This window comes from Microtus ochrogaster, chromosome 19 (genome assembly GCF_000317375.1).
Source record: "Microtus ochrogaster isolate Prairie Vole_2 chromosome 19, MicOch1.0, whole genome shotgun sequence".
NCBI lineage: Eukaryota > Metazoa > Chordata > Mammalia > Rodentia > Cricetidae > Microtus > Microtus ochrogaster.
In genome coordinates, this window is record NC_022021.1 from 28,359,549 (window position 1) to 28,377,965 (window position 18,417).

The window sequence follows — 18,417 nt, forward strand, 5'->3', positions numbered from 1 at the left end:
CACTTTCTGAACCTGAGACTGGAAACCAAAAAGAGCATCTCCTACACAGATTTCTGTTTGAGCCACAACCGGTTCACTCTGGAAGCAGATTCCCCCAGAAAAGGGAAACTGAGACATGGCCAGCACTACCACATGGTCCACCCTTGCAAATGGCAGAAAGGGACTCAGGTCTCAGCCAGGGGCCTCTGGCTTTTTTCTACTGGGTGATGACATGTTGAATCCTGAGTGTCTTGTCGAGACACGTTAGCAGGATTGCTACTGTAATCCCACGCAATAGTTAACTCATCTTCAGCTTTAGCCACACGACATCCTGAATGAAATTAAAACCAAATGCTGCCAAGTCATCCCTGAAAATAAACAGAGAGTTGGGGAAATAAGGGAAAACACACACTTAGTCACACATAACCACTCATGCCCAGCCACATCGCCAGGCCACAGCAGGTGATTGTAATGGAGATGGGACTGAAGACTGGGGGCTTGGGGGCAGCCGGCAACACTCCCCAGGAGGTACACAATGACAGAAGTCGGTAGAAAGCCCCTTGACAGGAACAACAGAAAGAAAGACACCACAGAATAGGGTTCTCGGATAAAATACAAGCAGGCTGTCCTGCTAAAGTTTAATTCAGGTAAACACACAATTTCTTAGTATAAGCATGCCTCCTCCTATTCTGGGATATGTGATGTATAAAACATACTCACTAAAAACGTGGGTTATTTACCTGAAATTCAAGTTTAATTGGGTGTCCTCTAGTTTAATTTGCCGAGTGTGGCAAGAGAAAATGACATTGTAACGGAACCTAGGGTCTGGGTAGGGCAGGGGAAAGAGTGAGGCAGAGGCTGCGCTGGACTGGGCTGCGGTGGGTGACAGACATTTCAGGCAGAAGGAATGGTGGAACCCAACATGACAGAAGGGCAGTGGGTATTCAAGTCACAGCGTGTAGGACCCACCTTGCTTCCTGCCATGACAAAATAGACTAAACCTCTGAAACTTAAGAAAGCCCCCAGTTAGATTATTTATTTTTTTATTAACTTATTTTTTTAAAAACGATCTTTTCTAATTTTCATACCTATCTCAGTTCCCACTCCTTCCTTTCTTCTCTCTCCCCGTCTTCCCCCTAACTCACCCCAATCCACTCCTCAGAGAGGGAGGCTTCCCATGGGAGTCAACACAGGCTGGCGCATCGCTTTGAGGCAGCACCAAGAACCTCTCCCCTATATTTAGGCTGAGCAAGGTAACCCTCCAAAAAGAATGGACTCCAAAATGCCAGTTCAGTCACTAGGGATAAATCCTGGTCCCACTGCCAGTGTCTCCACAAACTAATCAAGCTACACAACTGGCACCCACATTCAGAAGGTCTAGTTTGATCTTCTGCAGGTTCCCCATTGTCAGTCCAGAGTCAGTGATCTCACACTAACTCAGGTCAGCTGTTTCTGTGGGTGTCCTCATCAGGGCCTTGATCCCTTTGCTCATATTATTGCTCCTCCCTCTCTTCAACTGCTCTCCAGAGGCTCAGCCCAGTGCTTAGCTGTGGATCTCTGTATCTGCTCCCATCAGTTGCTGATTGAAAGTTCTGTGATGACAATTAAGGTACTCATCAATCTGATTGAGGAAGACCAGTTCAGGCATCCTCTTCACAATTGCTTAGGGTCTTGGCTGGGGTCATCTTTGTGGATTCCTAGGAATTTCCCTGGTGCGAGGTTTCACACTAGCCCTATGATGGTTCCTACAATCAAGATCTCTCTTTCCTTGTCCTCCCTCTCTGCCCTTCCCCCCTCTCAATCATCTAGTTCCCTCAGGTTCTCCTCCTTCCTTCCCTTATCTCTTCCCCCTCCCCTCCCACCCTCCCTCTCCTTCTACTTCTGCCCCCCCTTCTTCCCCCATTCCACACTCCCAATTTTCTCAGGAGATCTTATTGATTTCCCCTTCCCAGGGGGATCCACATAAGTCTCTCTTAGGGATTTCTTGTTACCTAGCTTCTCTGGGGTCATAGGTTGATTATCCTTTGCTTTTTGTGTCTAATACCCACTTATGAGTGAGGGCATACTGTGTTTGTCTTTCTGGGTCTGGGTTACCTCACTCAGGATGGGTTTTCTTTCTAGTTCCATCCATTTGCATGCAAATTTCAAGATGTCATTGTTTTTTTTACTGCTGAGTAGTACTCCTTTGTGTAAATGTACCACATTTTCTTTATCCATTCTTGGGTTGAGGGACATTAAAAATTCTACCAGGGAACTCCTACAACTGATAGACATCTTCAGTAATGTGGCAGGATACAAGATCAACTAAAAAAAAATCAGTAGTCCTTCTAGTCCTTCTATAAACAAATGATAAAAGGGCTAAGAAAGAAATCAGAGTAGCACCACCCTTCATAATAGCCACAACTAACATAAAATATCTTAGCTTAACACTAATCAAAGATGTAAAATACCTGTATGCAAAGAACTCTAATTCTTTGAAGAAAGAAATTGAATAAGATATTAGAAAATAGAAAGATCTCCCATGCTCTTGGGTAGGTAGGATAAATAAAAATGTCAATCTTACCAAAAGCAATCTACAGATTCAATGCAATACCCATCAAAATCCCAACACATTTCTTCACAGACCTCAAAGAAACAGTACTCAACTTCATATGGAAAAAAAAAAAACAACAGGATAGCCAAAACAATTCTGTACAAGAGAGGAACTTCTGTGGGCACCACAGTCCCTAGCTTCAAGCTCTACTCTAGAGCTACAGTAATGAAAACAGCTTGGTATCAGCATAAAAACAGACAGGTGAACCAATGGAATCAAATCAAAGACCCTGATATTAATCCACACACCTATGAACACCTGATGTTTGACAAAAAAAAGCTAAAATCATACAATGGATAAAACAAAGCATATTCAACAAATGGTGTTGGCATAACTGGATGTCAACATATAGAAGAATGCAAATAGATCCATATCTATCCCATGCACAAAATTCAGTCCAAATGGATCAAAGACCTCCACATAAATCCAACCACAATGAACCTCACTGAAGAGAAAGCAGGAAGTAGTCTCGAACACATTAGCACAGGAGACCACTTCCTAAACATAACCTCAGTAGCACAGACACTGAGAGCAACAATTAATAAATGGAACCTCCTGAAACTGAGAAGCTTCTGTAAGGCAAAGGACACAGTCAATAAGACAAAACGGCAAACTACAGAATGGGAAAAAGTCTTCACCAACATCACTTCAGTCGAAGGACTGATCTCCAAAATATATACAGGACTCTAGAAACTAAAAATTAAAATACCAAATAATTCAATTAAAAATATGGTACAGATCTAAACAGATAACTCTCAACAAAAGAATCTCAAATGGCTGAAAGACATTTAAGGAACTGCTCATCATCCTTAACCATCAGGAAAATGCAAATCAAAACAACTCTGAGATACCATCTTACACCAGACAGAATGGCTAAGATCAAAAACACCAATGATAGCTTATGCTGGAGAGGACACAAAGTAAGGGAAACAATCCTCCATTCCTGGTGGGAGTGCAAACTTGTACAGTCACTTTGGAAATCAGTATGGCAGTTTCTCAGAAAATTGAAAACCAATTTACCTCAGCACCCACCCAGACTTCACTTGGGCATATACCCAAAGGATATACACTCATACCACAATGACATTTGCTCAACCGTGTTATAGCAGCATCATTCATAATAGCCAGAACTTGGATTATTTTTTTTTTTGTAAGAGTTGTCTTGGTCATGGTGTCTCTTTACAGCAATAGAACAGTGACTAAGACACCAGCCGTTTCCCTGGCTTACACTCCCAAGGCCTTCACGTACAAGGTCTTTTTGGTTAAGAGACTGCTAGGAAGAGAGGGGAGGGAGGGGAACTGTGGTGGGTATGTAAAATAAATTATATATGCATAATATACACATATATATGAATACATATATATGAATGAAAGAGGCTGCTAGAGCTTCCAGGGCAGCGTTGTCTAAACTGAACCCCCGAGCTGTAGGAGGGATCCACAGTTGGGCTTCTTTGATACTAACAGGGAAATTCTGTCTTGCCAGTCCACTCTCAAGAAGAAGCATCTCCACTAGAGTATTCAACAGGTTTCTAAAGAGGCCCGTGGAAGAAAGATCCATTTAATCTCATTCAACTCCAGCATTTCACAATCCCTTTTGACCAAGGAGTGTCTCTGGTCAAACATGTCCTAATAGACATGTTCTGATGGTTGAAACATAGGAAATAGTATTCTAGAATCAAAAGAATGCCTCTCTCACAGAAGAACTGCAAACATGAGACAGACGGCAGGTTACATCGTGGTGGAGAGGGGCATCTTCCCAGAAGCCCACCATACTTGAGCAAAAAAGTACGGGCAGAAATGGCATATGCACCTTCTGAGCTGAGCATTTTGTTAACATTATGAGGCCCTCCAGAGCCTCTTTCCCTCTGAGCTAGCAGCATTGAAGAATGGAGGCTATTGCCCCTTTTAAGTGGCTATGAGGAAGCCATGCAAATTACCAATCCATAACTGCCATGGTGATGTCAGAGGTAAGCCCTGATTGGTGTAAGCCACTGAGATGTGGAGGTTGTTTGTTACGTCGGTGTGCCTTGGCTCATTCTGACAGGTGCACACATTTGTGATGATGAGGCACCACCAGACCACGAAGAGAAGCTAATCTCTGAAGCAGAGCTAGAAAGGATGGCTAGCCCAGGGACTCAATGGAGTGGAGAAGAAGCGAGCAATAACATTGGAAATACCAAGGCCCAAATTCTATAGACTATGGGGTCTTCCGGGCCACAGTAGCAATTGAAGATTTAATTTTGAGTCTGAAAGGAAGACAGCTTTGAGGAAGTAGGACCTTGTTAAAGAACTGTTGCGGCTGCTTTGTCGAGGTTACATTGTAGAGATGACGAAAGTAGGAGCAGGGAGGCTAGCTGAGAGGCCCCTGAGAGAATCCATTCCCGGGGTGATAATGGCTTGGACTAGAGCCTAGCAATGCCGCTGCTGACAGGCTTGCTCAAGGACTGGGTGTAGGGAGAGCCAGGCTGAAAGGACTTGAGGTGTGATCTGAGCTGCACGAGTCTGACGCCAGTGCAGCGATGCTTTTGATGTGGGTGAGGGCTGGTGTCTCGTCTTAGACCTGTCATGTTCCCTTGTAGCATCCTAACTCCAGGTAGAGCAGGGGCTAATGCAGGGGCAAGGATCTGAGGGAGCCTGCCAGACCAGAGCTCTGGAATGCCATTAAAACCATGCATGCCAGGCAGGTTGGCTAGGGTTCTGGGATGAATCTACCACTGCTCCCTCTGACAATGTTTAGCATGAAATAAAAAGTATGGCTTTCAAACATTGCCACAGGAAAGAATCTTGAGCAAATATGGCCAAAGCCTGTCTGCAGAATGTTCTCAGTAGCTGGATCCCAATCACGACTAGATTTATTTTTCTATTTGGTTTTTTTTTTAAGTCCTGCACTATGGTTCAACTGGACAACTGAATGCCTCCAGTGGTCAGATTATCCTGCCAATCAAACCATCAAACCATCAGATCCCCCACAAAATATTCAAAGGAATATTTTCTTTGGCTGAATGTTTTTGTTGCTTTCCCCCCACCCCCAACTCTTCTCCTTGAACCTGAATTCTGTCTTCATTTTCTCTGGATGCTCTGTGGAACCTCAAAACACATGCTGAGCTTTGAGCCCTTTGACACTATAACACCATTGTCCAAGTCATGTCTTCCTCTAGGAAGAATGGTCCCCCCTTTCCATGCTCCCACCTCTTCATCTGGTGTTTCTAACTCTTGCTGGGATCCTATGGTCAGAGTCCTTTGTGTATATTGGTCAATCTGATGACTGGACTTCTTATGTAGTTAAAGTTTTTTTATTGGGACTGCTGGCCAGCTCCCAAATAACCACACAAAGACTTAATATTAATTATAAATGCTTGGCTGATAGCTTAGGCTTGTTACCAACTAGCACTCACAAGTCAAATTAACCCATATTTCCTATCTACCTTCTGTCAAGGGGCAGTACTTTCTTTCAACACAAGTCCATCTTGCTTTTTGCTGCTTCTTGCTGGTGACTCCTGAGACTCCTCCCCTCTTCTTCCCAGTGTCCTCTCAGTTTGGGTCCTCACACCTCTACCTTCTGTCTAGCTAATGGCTATTTAGCTTTTTATTAAACCAATCAGAAGTTGCCTTGGCAAAGACACATCCTTACAGTGTACAAAAGGTTACTCCATAACATCGTTACCTGGCCTGTTTGTACTATGAGATCTAGCAAGCTGGGCTCTTGAATCTTTTACAGTTATGTGCCATTACATATCAGCTCTTCATCACTAATGACCTGAACATCCCCATTATCCAGGAAAAGAATTTCCAAGCCTCACATCAGAAGAACAAAATTTATGCAAAAAAAGCAGGAGCTAGAAGGAAGGGAAGAGGTGACCCTTTGACCTCTTCTAGAGCTAGTCTGTTCAACTCTCCATCTCCACCATTTCTAGCCATCCATTGAGAAGTATTTGTATTTTCTGTCAGCACCTGGAAGGCCAGCGCCTTCCCTGTGCCATATCAGAAGATATCCTTCAAAACACTAAAGGCAATGAAATCCTGTTCCCCATAGCATGTGTGAACTAAGACATGACCTCTGTCCTCAAGATCACTCAGTCTCCTGAAGAAGGATAAGAACTCATTATTCACAACACCATATAAAACTGAGGCTGGACATAAAGATACGGGAGCCCAAAGGAGACAAACCCCCTATGGTCCTTGTTTCAGTAATACTTCCTTATCTTTAAGAGCAGGACCTAGATGACTCTTTGAAAGCAGAAACTCTGTGCTCCCAGTGCCCACCACAGACTCTCTGCATACAGATTTTTAGGCTAAAGAAATGAATCATCATCTTTTCAGTCAATTCAATATCTCACTCTTGGAAAGATGGAGCCATAGCAGAATCCAACCAAATTGTAAGAACATAAAGCTTGAGCTCTTCTCACCGCCCTAAAAATTTCCTCTTTTATTGTTTTTTTCTTTTTAGTTGGTGACAAACATACCACAATATAAAAATAGCCATTGGTGTGTACATTTTGGTATCACTTCTTTCTAGTTTCAAAATATTTTTTAACTTAGAAAAAAGTCTTATCCATTAAGTAATTATTCCCCAGGCCCCTTTTCCCTCTTCTGTCTATCCCTACTTAACCAAAAATCTATTTTCTTATCTTATTGATTTGCATCTCCTGGATATTTCAATAGAAAAGGAGTGCTTCTTTCACAAGGCATATTTTGGAGGTTCATCCATGCTGCAGTCCATCAGGACTTGGGGAGGGTGTGAGTGATATTTCTTTGCTTAACCACATATCCATCACTGATGGACAACTGGACAGTGTGTACTCTTCATTATACTGAATAATCTTGTTGAAACATTTTCATGCAAGCTTCTGTTTGTACATGCTTTCTTTTCTCTTGAGTCCATTCCTTGGAATGGAATTGCTAGGAGGTTATATGGGAGCTCCTGACTTTTTCAGGTCCCACCAACTATTTCTCATAGCAATTTCACCACTTAACCCTCCAGTATTGCCATCAATGTAATAATTACAGCAGGTGATATCTACAATAAACCAAGTGTTATGTTTCAAATCAACATTATGAAACTGAGGGCATCATTGTCATCACTTCAAAGATAAAAATCTCACATCACATCCTGCCAGAGATCATCTACGCAGAAAGTGAAGTCTGTGTGCAGCTGAAAAGTAGACATAAAGGTAGGAGATGTGTAGGATGTCTCTATTTAGGAGAGTGTTGTGGAATATTAGTTTAAGATGTGCTACATTTGTTTATGCTATGGAATATTTGTTTAACGATGCAAAGATGTGTTGCATTCTTTTATTTGCTTAACTCTGTGAAGCTGTGTTACTTTGCCTGCCTAAAACACCTGATTGGTCTAATAAAGGGCTGAATGGTCAATAGCTAGACAGGAGAAGGATAGCAGGGCTGCCAGAAAGAGAATAAGTAGGAGTAGAAAAATAGAAGAGGAGGTGCAAAAAATGGAAGAGATGAGGATGCCAGGGGCCAGCCACCCAGTCACACAGCCACTATGGAGTGAGAAGTAAAGAAAAGTATATAGAATAGAGAAAGGTAAAAGCCCAGAGGTAAAAGGTAAATGGGATAATCTAAGTTAAGAAAACCTGGCTAGAAATAAGCCAAGCTAATGTTAGACATTCATAAGTAGAAATAAAAATCCATGTGATTATTTGGTAGTTGGGTGGCGGCCCCCCAAAGGGCAAAGAGAAAAAAAACAATAGAAGAGACCCTACACTAAGTCTTGAATGCTATTTGAGTATCTGCCAGTAGCTGTAGATGAAGCCCACAGTTTCAAGAAAGCAACAAAGATTTGAGTCAGCAAGTAGAGGCACTAATGCTTAGGATAGCCTCATGACCTGTGATCAGCCTGGGATGAAGGGATAGATTGAAGGAACAGCCTCCTGTGAGCACAGCATGTCATGTTGCTTTTTCTTGTATTCTCTGATGGATGAGGTACATTTAAAAGCCCACTAGACATGATGCGGAAAATGAGCACGAGGTCTTTAAGCCTCTAGAAGACAAACAGAGCCACCAACACAGCAACGCTTCTAAAAATCAAAGAAAGAGTCCCAAGCCAGGTGTGGTGGCTCAGCCCTGTAATCCCAACACTCAGGAGGCTGAGGCAGGAAATTATTGCAAGTTTAAAGTCAAACCTTGTTTCAGGGGAGAGAAAAAGGAAACAATGCTAGAGAGGAGACAGGTTTTAAAGAATTTTTCCACCCAGGTAATCAGAGAGCTGTCTCAGCAGAGTTGTAACACACTTCTGAAGAAGGATTTCTTGGGAGGTGGTTAGGAAGCGAAGATTTCCCAAGAAAGTTAATGAGGTATGATTTGATTAGCAGGGCATGGCTGGAGAAGGGCTCCGGATATTCTTGGTGTTCTTGATGCTTTTGTCTTGATGTTCTTCGATGCCCTTTCTTGGTGTTCTTTCTTGATATTCTTAATGTTCTTGATTCTCTTTTCTTGAGCTTTTTGGTGCTCTTGATGCTCTTGAGGCTCTTTGATGCTCTTGATGCTCTTGCAACGCTGAAGAGATGCCCATCTCGCTAGAAAGCAGGCCGTAAGGAAAGGAGTGGCTTGACAAGGTTGAGACAGAACCTAGTGCAGATCAAGCTATATTTACAGATCATCAAGAATCTTCCCTGTAAAGATACACAGACATCAATGGAAGGTTTTGATCTACCCTTGAAGGTCTCCACGGAAGCGTCTGGTTTGTCTGAGATGTAGAGGGGGTTTTGTGAGACTGGTCCTCCACTACTGGGTCACTGGTAGTCATCTAAGGCTCAACCCAGAGTGGTGACTGTGGGGAGAGCTTAGGGATGCTTAAGAGATGCAATGTTCAATGTGATAATGAATGAATGAATGTGAGAGGAGGAAGTCAACTCACTGAATCTTCACTGTGAAGTTTGGCTGTGTCCCCCAGGGTTATGTGTTAGGAGTTTAATTCCCAGTGCAATGGTGCTGGTTAGGAGTAGTCAGGTCACATGAGTTCCATCCTCACAATGGATTACTATGTTATTGCAGAAGTGGACTAAAGACCCTAGAGTGAGCTCCTGAGCCTGGCCTCTCACATGTTCACTCTCTGCCTTGGGAAAATACCGTACAAAAGCCCTCGCCAGTTGCCAACATTTTATTATGAGACTTCTAGGCTTCCAGAGCTTCAGGGACTGGATTTCTTTTTTAATAAATTACCAAGTTTGTGAAATTCTGTTATGACACACTAATCCAGCGGAGGCTACTAGTACCAGAACCCTCTATTTCCAGACAACCAAACCTTTGGAAAGCTAAGTGACCGAGTAGTTAAAATGTGAGGCTCCCATCCCTCCTGACACTTCAAGCCGTCATTATTTCAGGTATATATCGAGTGACTCATCCTAAGGCTGTCATTACCTCACAGAAAGCCCACGGCCTGACTTCACATGTTTTGCATGCCAGCACACCATGGCAAAAGCCATATAATGAGAAGGCACCAGAGAGAGCGGGTGACATCATGAGCCAAATAAGAGTCGCTATTCAAACGTGCACTGCGAAGCCCTTACATGATCACCTAATTATAGTTCCTGAGGAAGTGCCGTACAATAACATGCTGTGCAGAAGCCAGGGACTGCTTGTCAGGGGGCCAGGCAGTCCTTTGAATCCAAGTTGATATTTGGAAGATAACGGGTAACAAGCTCAATGAGGTGCTTGCAGCGGGGCTTTCTGCTGAATAGGTCATCAATCTTTCATCTATGAAATGAAAAAAAGGGGGGGGGGAAGGGAGGGCCCACTCAACTCATTCATTGAACCAGGGCTTTGCAAAGACAAGACAAACAAGTATGATTAAAAGTACAGCTGACCTACAGATCTCTCTTCCCATGTCTCAAAGAAAGAGAAACCAAGAGGTCATAGATTTCATGTAAATATGTGTTTATTTGATCGCAACAAGACATCCGCATGCCCATGGAGTCTCTGGTTCACGGATTGGGCAGGATAACTATCAGTTTCTTTCCAGATATTCTGATTTTAGGGACTGAAATGGTGGTTTAGCTCTCTCCACCCCCAAATGTCAGGTACTGAAACTGAGTCTCTCCCAGCACAGGGCCAGGCTCTTTGATGGGATTGCGCTGCTGTGCAGGTTCTCCATCAGCCCCGGGACTGTCTTCCTGAGCACTGCAACATCTCACACAGGGCTGGACTGGAGGCGGGGGCCCCACACATGGTCAGTGCAACAGGCTGCGTGGGAAATCCAGTAGGAACTCAACAGGGCCTGGGTAAGTACTATATTCTAATGCTTTCAGAACGGGAGAGTCACACATGTTTGAGTTACCATCTAACGTGAACTGTTTCCAAGCTCTTCAGTGCGTAAATTCAGTGAGTGGACTTGTTTTGGCTGTGTTTGCTTCAGTCATTCTTATCTCCCTGTTTGATGTCTTCTTTATGATTTTCCAGGTTCTCTAAGGTCTTACCATGCTTTGGATGCTTAAAAGCCATGCGGGTTGTGTAACGTGACAACAGTGTCGGTGCTGTTGTAACAACGTGGCTTTAGACACTGGCTCCATAAGTACAGAAGATACTGTGGTCATTGCCATCATGTATTCTAGTTGACATTGTGGGTGGAACCCTACAAGCCCGAGCTAGGATTCTTCGTAGAAGGGCTGTTGACAAAGAAAGCCTCACCTGTAGGGGAAAGAGAGTGAAGGAACACTGACTCTCAGCTTCAAGGAGCCAGGACTCTTCCAGAAGAGTCTGCCTTCTCCTTAGTGCCACTGATGAGGAAGATGGAAGGTTGACCCTCTCTCCAAAGAGTTCATCCTGCTTGGTGGGAGGGGAGCACGGTGAAAGAGCCCTCACCCAGCCCCACCGTGACTTAGTCACATTTAGCTCTACTTCAGATAAACACAGGAGAGGCAGAGCTGGCGGCCCACAGCCTGTGGAGTCTGGCCAGGCCCGGCCTCTTCCCCTCACCTCACCCCACTCTCCTCAGTGTATCATTTTCTTTCACCCTATCCTTAGCTCCTGCCACCTAGAAATTTCTCTTCAGATGGGAGGACTGGCAATCGGCCCCCCTCCCTTGTGTAATCGAATATCTCACCCTGAAGACATGCTCAGTCTCCCTGGCCTCCGCTCAGGCCTCCCAGTTTATAGCCAGCCACCAGCCCAGCGCCCACTAGCCTCTCATGAGAACAAGACTTTCCCTGCACACAGAACTTCTTGGAGAAGAAGCAGCAGCTGCCCCCAATGTTGGCCCTTGGGTCACACACACTGATGATATCTGAGAAAAAAAAAAAAAAAGGCAAAAGAGCTGGGATTTGAAAAGCCAAGTTGATTTTATGGAATTATTATGAATTGCTACCATTATTGTTTTAGCTGTATGGCTACTATCTGATGCTGACTACAAAGAATTTGAATATGTCCCTTGTGGCATTCCATAGAGGGGGAAAAAATCTCATTATTTTAATGGGTTGGAGCTGCAAAAGTAAAAAAAAAAATAATTTCCTGTCTCCCTTGGGCTATAAATTTTTACATAATCCTCTCTAAATTGACCGTATTCAGAACCATGCTATTGAAAAGTCAAGACCTTTACAAATAAAAATTTTCTAAGCAAAGTATTAGGGTAAAAAATCAACCTGAACCCCAAAGCTTTCTGAGATTGAGCCCAACCCTTGCCCATGGACCTCTACACATCAATGTTCTATGAGCCAAGAATGGTCCAGTCCCCGGGGTCACACACAGATCTGTTCCCTAAAGGAAAAGGTGATATTGAAAATATTTAACAACCCTTATGAAGCAGGGCAAGAACTAACCAGGGTGTGGTGGTTTGTGCCTTTCATCTCAGTACTAGGAGGTTGTCACAGACTGGACTACATAGTGAGTACACATTGAGACCCTGGCTAAAACAGTGAGGGTGGTCAGGGGGGAGGCGTGAGGAAATCATAAATTGGATGTTGGACTTAGCACTGCAGCGGGGACCTGGGGCCCCTGTATTTGCAGATGGATTCTTAGTATATCCAGATTGTGGAGAGATAGGGAGAGGAGTTGCCTTTGAAGAACAGCCTGGAGTGTGGAGGAGGCCCTGGGAGCTCTGGAAGCTATCTACCAATCAGAGCAGAAATATTTCACCAACCTCACAGCTTGCACAGTGGTGCCACTACATGCTCTCTATTACCAGCCCTGCCCAAAGCTACCAGGCCAGAACAGAAATGGGGGGGCAGCCACGACTCAGCTCCTGCCCAACACTGATAAGAGCTTGTAGTTCTCCCATGAGAAGCTCAGAAAGTCTACATGTCAATTTAGCAAATAACCCACATTCAAAAAAAATGTCATGTAATTCAAGTCAAACAAGCTTGTGGGAGATCATTTTATTAACTCTGAGGAATACGGTGAGACCAGCGACAAACGCGGTTGGGACCACCTGGACCCATACCGAACCAGGAACCACGAATCTATCAGTTCATTTACAAAGCCCCCCTTTCTGCTCCATGCCACGGCCTGTGCCCTACGTCAGATCACCCCATGCCTCGCCTCTTTGATCCACCAGTGGTCTTTTCTGAACACATGGGTGACCTCCTATGGCAGCGAGGTCCCTCACTCAGTGGTGTCGTTTTATTATTTATTGCTGTATCTGCAGGGTCCATCAAAGCTTGCCATCCAGAGGACACAAAAACGACAGGAAGGAGGAAAGTATTCTGTCACTGTCAGTTCCTTCCGATCACACCGAACAGCAGTACCTAATGGTATCATGCCATCCTGCAACCAAGCTTTATTTGACTCAGAGCAGAATTTCAGTAAAAACGAATGTACTTTGTAAATATTTCATGTCATAAGAGTCCCAAGTGGAAAATTGCAGGTAATGCATCTGGGGCAGACATGGCCTTTGTACTGACTTCTTTCAACTAGAAATATTGAATATTTTATTAAACACGAGCAAATATCTCCAATTACTAAGCAAGTAAGTTTCTTATTCAGAGCAGGTCTATGGTTGTTTGTTATATAAAATTTAATTTCTGGAAATCTATGTATTTTTCAGGTGTCTTAAACAGAAACGGTTAGGGAGCTGCCCAGTCAGGAAAGCTTTGCCAGCATGAGGACCTGGATGCCATCTCTAGAAGCCATAGCAAAAAGCCCCTTATAAGTAAGAGAACCTTTCATGGTGCGGGGGAGGAAGAGAAAGAGAGAGAGAGAGAGAGAGAGAGAGAGAGAGAGAGAGAGAGAGAGAGAAGAGGATGGTGTATATGATGCAGTATAACACCTGAAATTGTCATCTAACATCCACACACATCCACACACATACATGAAGATGCACGCCACACACACACAAAAAAAAATCTGGTCATCCTGGGGACAACAGCACAGTGGAACATTTGCTCTGCATATGGGGGCACTCCATCCAATCCCAGCACAGCAAAACAACAAAGGACATGGTCCTTGTATCACAATGATGTGGCTATAGTCAGCATTACCTTCTTTAAGAGACTATTCGGTTAGAGGTAGCCTAATTACAGAGAGATTATGGTCATATAAAACCTTGATGCTTTTCATGATCATTTAAAACATATTTTTAAATTGTTTTTATTGCGCTATATATATTTTTCTCCACTCCCTTACCTTCCTCTCCCCTCCCCTTCTACCTTCTCCCATGGTCTCCATGCTCCCAATTTACTCAGAAGATCTTGACTTTTTCTACTTTCTATGTAGATTTGATCAGACTTACTTTGGCTCAGAACCAGGAAAAAAAAAAAAAAAAACATGAGCACTGTATGTTGTCTTGTTTGTGTTTCACGAGAAAGCACCCATGACCTCCTAGGCTCTGGTTGGAGCTAAATATCTGGGGATGGGGGCCCAGGGTTGGGCATTTCCAACCATTGCCAGCAAAGGCTATTCCATCCAGAAGCTTCAGAACAGTTGGGCTCGTATGGGCCCACCTCCCTGTGCCTAGACGCTCCTATGGGAGCCTGAATGCACAGCTTGTCTCTATCCGTCTCTCCAGGCAACTTTTTTTTTTTCCAGCAGCTGGTAAGAGCCCACAAGCCATGAGAATAGACTATCTGAATAAGAGTATCACTGGTGGCATTTTGGGTTTCAGAATGGGGGATGGTCCAACTCCCATTTCCCAAAGAATGACTGCTGAGATGCATGACTGAGCGAGAAGCCAGCAATGCAGCTATGACCACAGCTACGTGCCAGCCAGACACTGCCCATGTGAATGACTTACACCCCAGGCATGACTTTGACTTTTGCGGGGTCTCTGGTCTGCATTCTTCTGAGACCAGATGACATTCCCTATACTTGAGATATTTATGAACAATACCCATAAAATGCCACTTGGGGCAGAGAAGCTTTTGATTTCAGGGTCAGCTTAGGCACACCTGCTCACTTAAGTCGCCTGTAAGACCCTGTGCCTTGGTTTCTTTAGAAGCAAAACAGAAACTCTGTGCTGTCCTGCCCCCGAGGGGAGTGGCCAGGATCAAGAGACAGGATTTGCAGAAAGCTGGGTGGCACAGAGGCGAAACCCCAGCCTACACTCAGATGCCCTTGTGTGAATTATGTTCTCTGGGATTTGGGTGAAATTCAAAATGGGCATGTTATGCCACCTGCTGTGGCTCATATTCTGGGTCTTGCCAATGCACTCAGGGAAGAGAGCTGAAGAGGACCCAGCTGCCTCTTCTCATCCTCCACAAACATTACAGTCCAGACCCTCCACTACTGGATTCAAGAGCCCACATGCCCACTCAGCTGGAGCAATCAGCTCAAGATGGGCTGCTGCTGTGTGCAACACTGCATAATCCTGCAGGAAGGGCAAGGGTCACTTCAGGGGACAGTACAGGGAGGCGGTGATTTCAGGACTCACCACAGAGACAATACTGGGTTTTCTTTTCTGCTGCTTCCAGGCAGTGCACCCCTTCCTCACTTCTATACTTTCCTCTTGGGGATCCCGGGGTGTTTATTTCATGTCAATGCGTTAAAAGCAGCTTCAAGTGATGGTGGTCGGGGCAAATGTGGCTTAAAAAGCCAGCAAAGGCAAAAGCTTAGAGAGAAACTCTTGTTCAGAATCTCTCAGAGTCTGGTCTTCAGAGAGGTCTCAGAACAATTTACATTCACCTGTCAGTGTCTATTTTGAAAAGAACACCGTGAATGCTAAGTAGACATCTCAGAGGCAGGAGGAGACTCCAATACAACTAATTATGGCTCTTATCAGGATAAAATGAAAAGTTGGATTTCAGTTTTTCTGGTCCACATTTAAGAGACAAAGGACGCTCAGACAACCTCATCTGCTCTGTAAGCCTTTCAAAGACCAATAGAAGGCAAACTAAACCGAGAGAAAATGAAGAGTTTAGTACAGAATTACAGGCAAGTTCATTTTAGTTAAGCCAAACTGATGTCACAGTTGAGTGATTGAGGTCTACCTCACTGTCCCTTTACATAAGCAAACCACTGCTACTTACCTCTTGGCCTACGTTTAAGTCTTTTTCTTAGATTACCTATCTCACTTGACCTCGACAACCCGCACGGGCTCAGTATTCACGTCTCAAGTTTTATGGGAGAGGGCTACGTTCATTTGCTCAGGCTACTGTAGCAAACTACCACACGTGGGGTAGCTTCAACACAGAAATGTTTCCGTCTCAGTTCTAGAAGCTGGCTACAAGTCCCAAGTGAAGGTGCTGGCAGGTCTGGTGTCTTCTGAAGTATCTGTCCTCCTCAATGTGTCCTTACATGACCTCTCCAAGCACACACGTCCATCAATGTTGCCCTTTCTTGGATCCAAATTTACTTTCTACAGGAGAGGGTAGTAATTCTGAGGGTTGAACCCAGGGCTTTAGTCACGCCATCTTAGTGTCTTACTGCTGAGCTATGTGTTCAGCCCCCTGTCTATATACAGTTTTATTTTGAGGCAGAGTCTCACTAAGTTGCCCAGGCTAGATTTGAACTCACAATATAGACTACACAGATCCTGCCTCAGACTCAGTACTATCTAGGGTTATGGGACTACACATGACAGATTTCCTCTTCCTGAAAGTCAGAATGGATCGGGACTGTCAATTCTCTTTAACTTGATCACTTCCTCCTTTAATTAATCGATTTTATTTATATGCTTAAGTAGTTGAAAAACTAGTGAACATAATAATGAAACTCTATGTTTGTATTTGCTGAGCCAAGCCATTAATGAATAGTGAAAACAAGTCATTAAGTAAACTTATTTACACTCTTAATATAAGGGGATATCTCGCATGTATCATAAGAATGTTGCTTTCTTGGCTCCACTGAATGTGGAGCCTAGAAGGAGAATTTTAGTTCCATCCCCACTGTTTCAACCTAGAGCTTAGGAAACTGATCAGAAAGTTTGATTGGTGCTGTCTGATTTCTACTGATATTCATGACATTGACCTATGCTCTTTCAATTTAATTATAATATAGCTAAATCTTAATTTCACTTCCTACACCAAATCAAATGAAGTGTATAAAGGTGGATTTTGTTTTGCTTTGTTTCTTACTTTTTTTTAAAAAAAATTTACCTCACCCTGCACAGTATTGAGCTTCAGTCTGACATTTTCTTTTCTAAGTATAATGTTTTTATTAATTCTTTGAGAATCTCGTGTGTGTAAAATACATCTTGATCATATTCAGACTCCACTCTGCCCCCACCTCTTGTACCTCTTAACTTCATATATTCTTTAATGCTGGCATTTTCAAGCAGAAATTGTCTTTCTATCACCTTCTCCCCAAATCCCTCTCACCCTCTACTCCTTCCATCTAAACCACCACAGCCTCCTTTCTGTTTCCATGTCACCTGTGTCCTATGGTCCCTACTTTCGTCAACACCTTCACACACACACACACACACACACACACACACACACACACACACACACACACACCGCAAGCTTGTGGGTCTGCTTTCTCGTTTCACAGTCTATCCTCAAACCCACTTATACACATAAGTATAAAACGCTAGGATTTATATGAAAGAGCATATGAGATTTTCTTCTTTCTGAGTTTGAGTCACCTACTTTTCAGATCCATCAATTTCCCAGCCAATTTCATTTAAATTTTCATTGGAACTGAAAAAAAATCCACTGTGTATCTCTATCACATTGTCTATTCTTCGGGGCTGGACATCCTGGCTGCTTCCAATTTCTTGCTGTTGTGAATACTGCAGCAACAAACATGGATGTGTAGGTACTATGAAGGGGTTTTTGGTAGCTTTAAAGCTATATAGTATAGCTGGGTCATATGGTAGCTCTATTTTTAACAGAGGTTCAAGAGGTGGGAGGATCTTGGATGAGTGTGAGGCAGAGTAGAGTCTGAACACAAGAAAAAATGTAGTCGACACACATATGAGATACTCAAAAACTTAATAAAAATATTATAATTAGAAAAGAAAAGGCCAGAATGAAACTCAATACTGTGCAGGGTAAATTTAAAAAAACGGAACAAAGCTAAACAAAATTCACCCTCATACAAAAAGCTTAAAAATTTGAAAAATTTTGAAATGATTAGAGCTTCCCCTTTCCCTCCATCCTCGCTGGCATGTGCTGCTGTTGTCCTTAATGACAGTCATATGGTTGGGGTTAGATGGAGTATCAAAGCAGTTTTCATTTCCATTTCTCTGATGACTAAGGACATTAAGCACGTTTGGCTATTTGTGTTTCTTCTTTTGAGAACTGTGTTGATTTTTTATTTCCAATTTGTTGACTCTCAGATATGGGTTTTTGCTGTTTGCTTCTGTAGCTCATCCTAGATATTAATCCTCTGTCTGATGTACAGCTGACATCAATTTCCTCCCATTCTGTAGGCTGCATATTTACTCTGCTGACAGGTCCATTTGCTGTAAAGAAAACTTAATTTCCTTTGGTACCTTTTGTCAGCTCTTGGGTCTA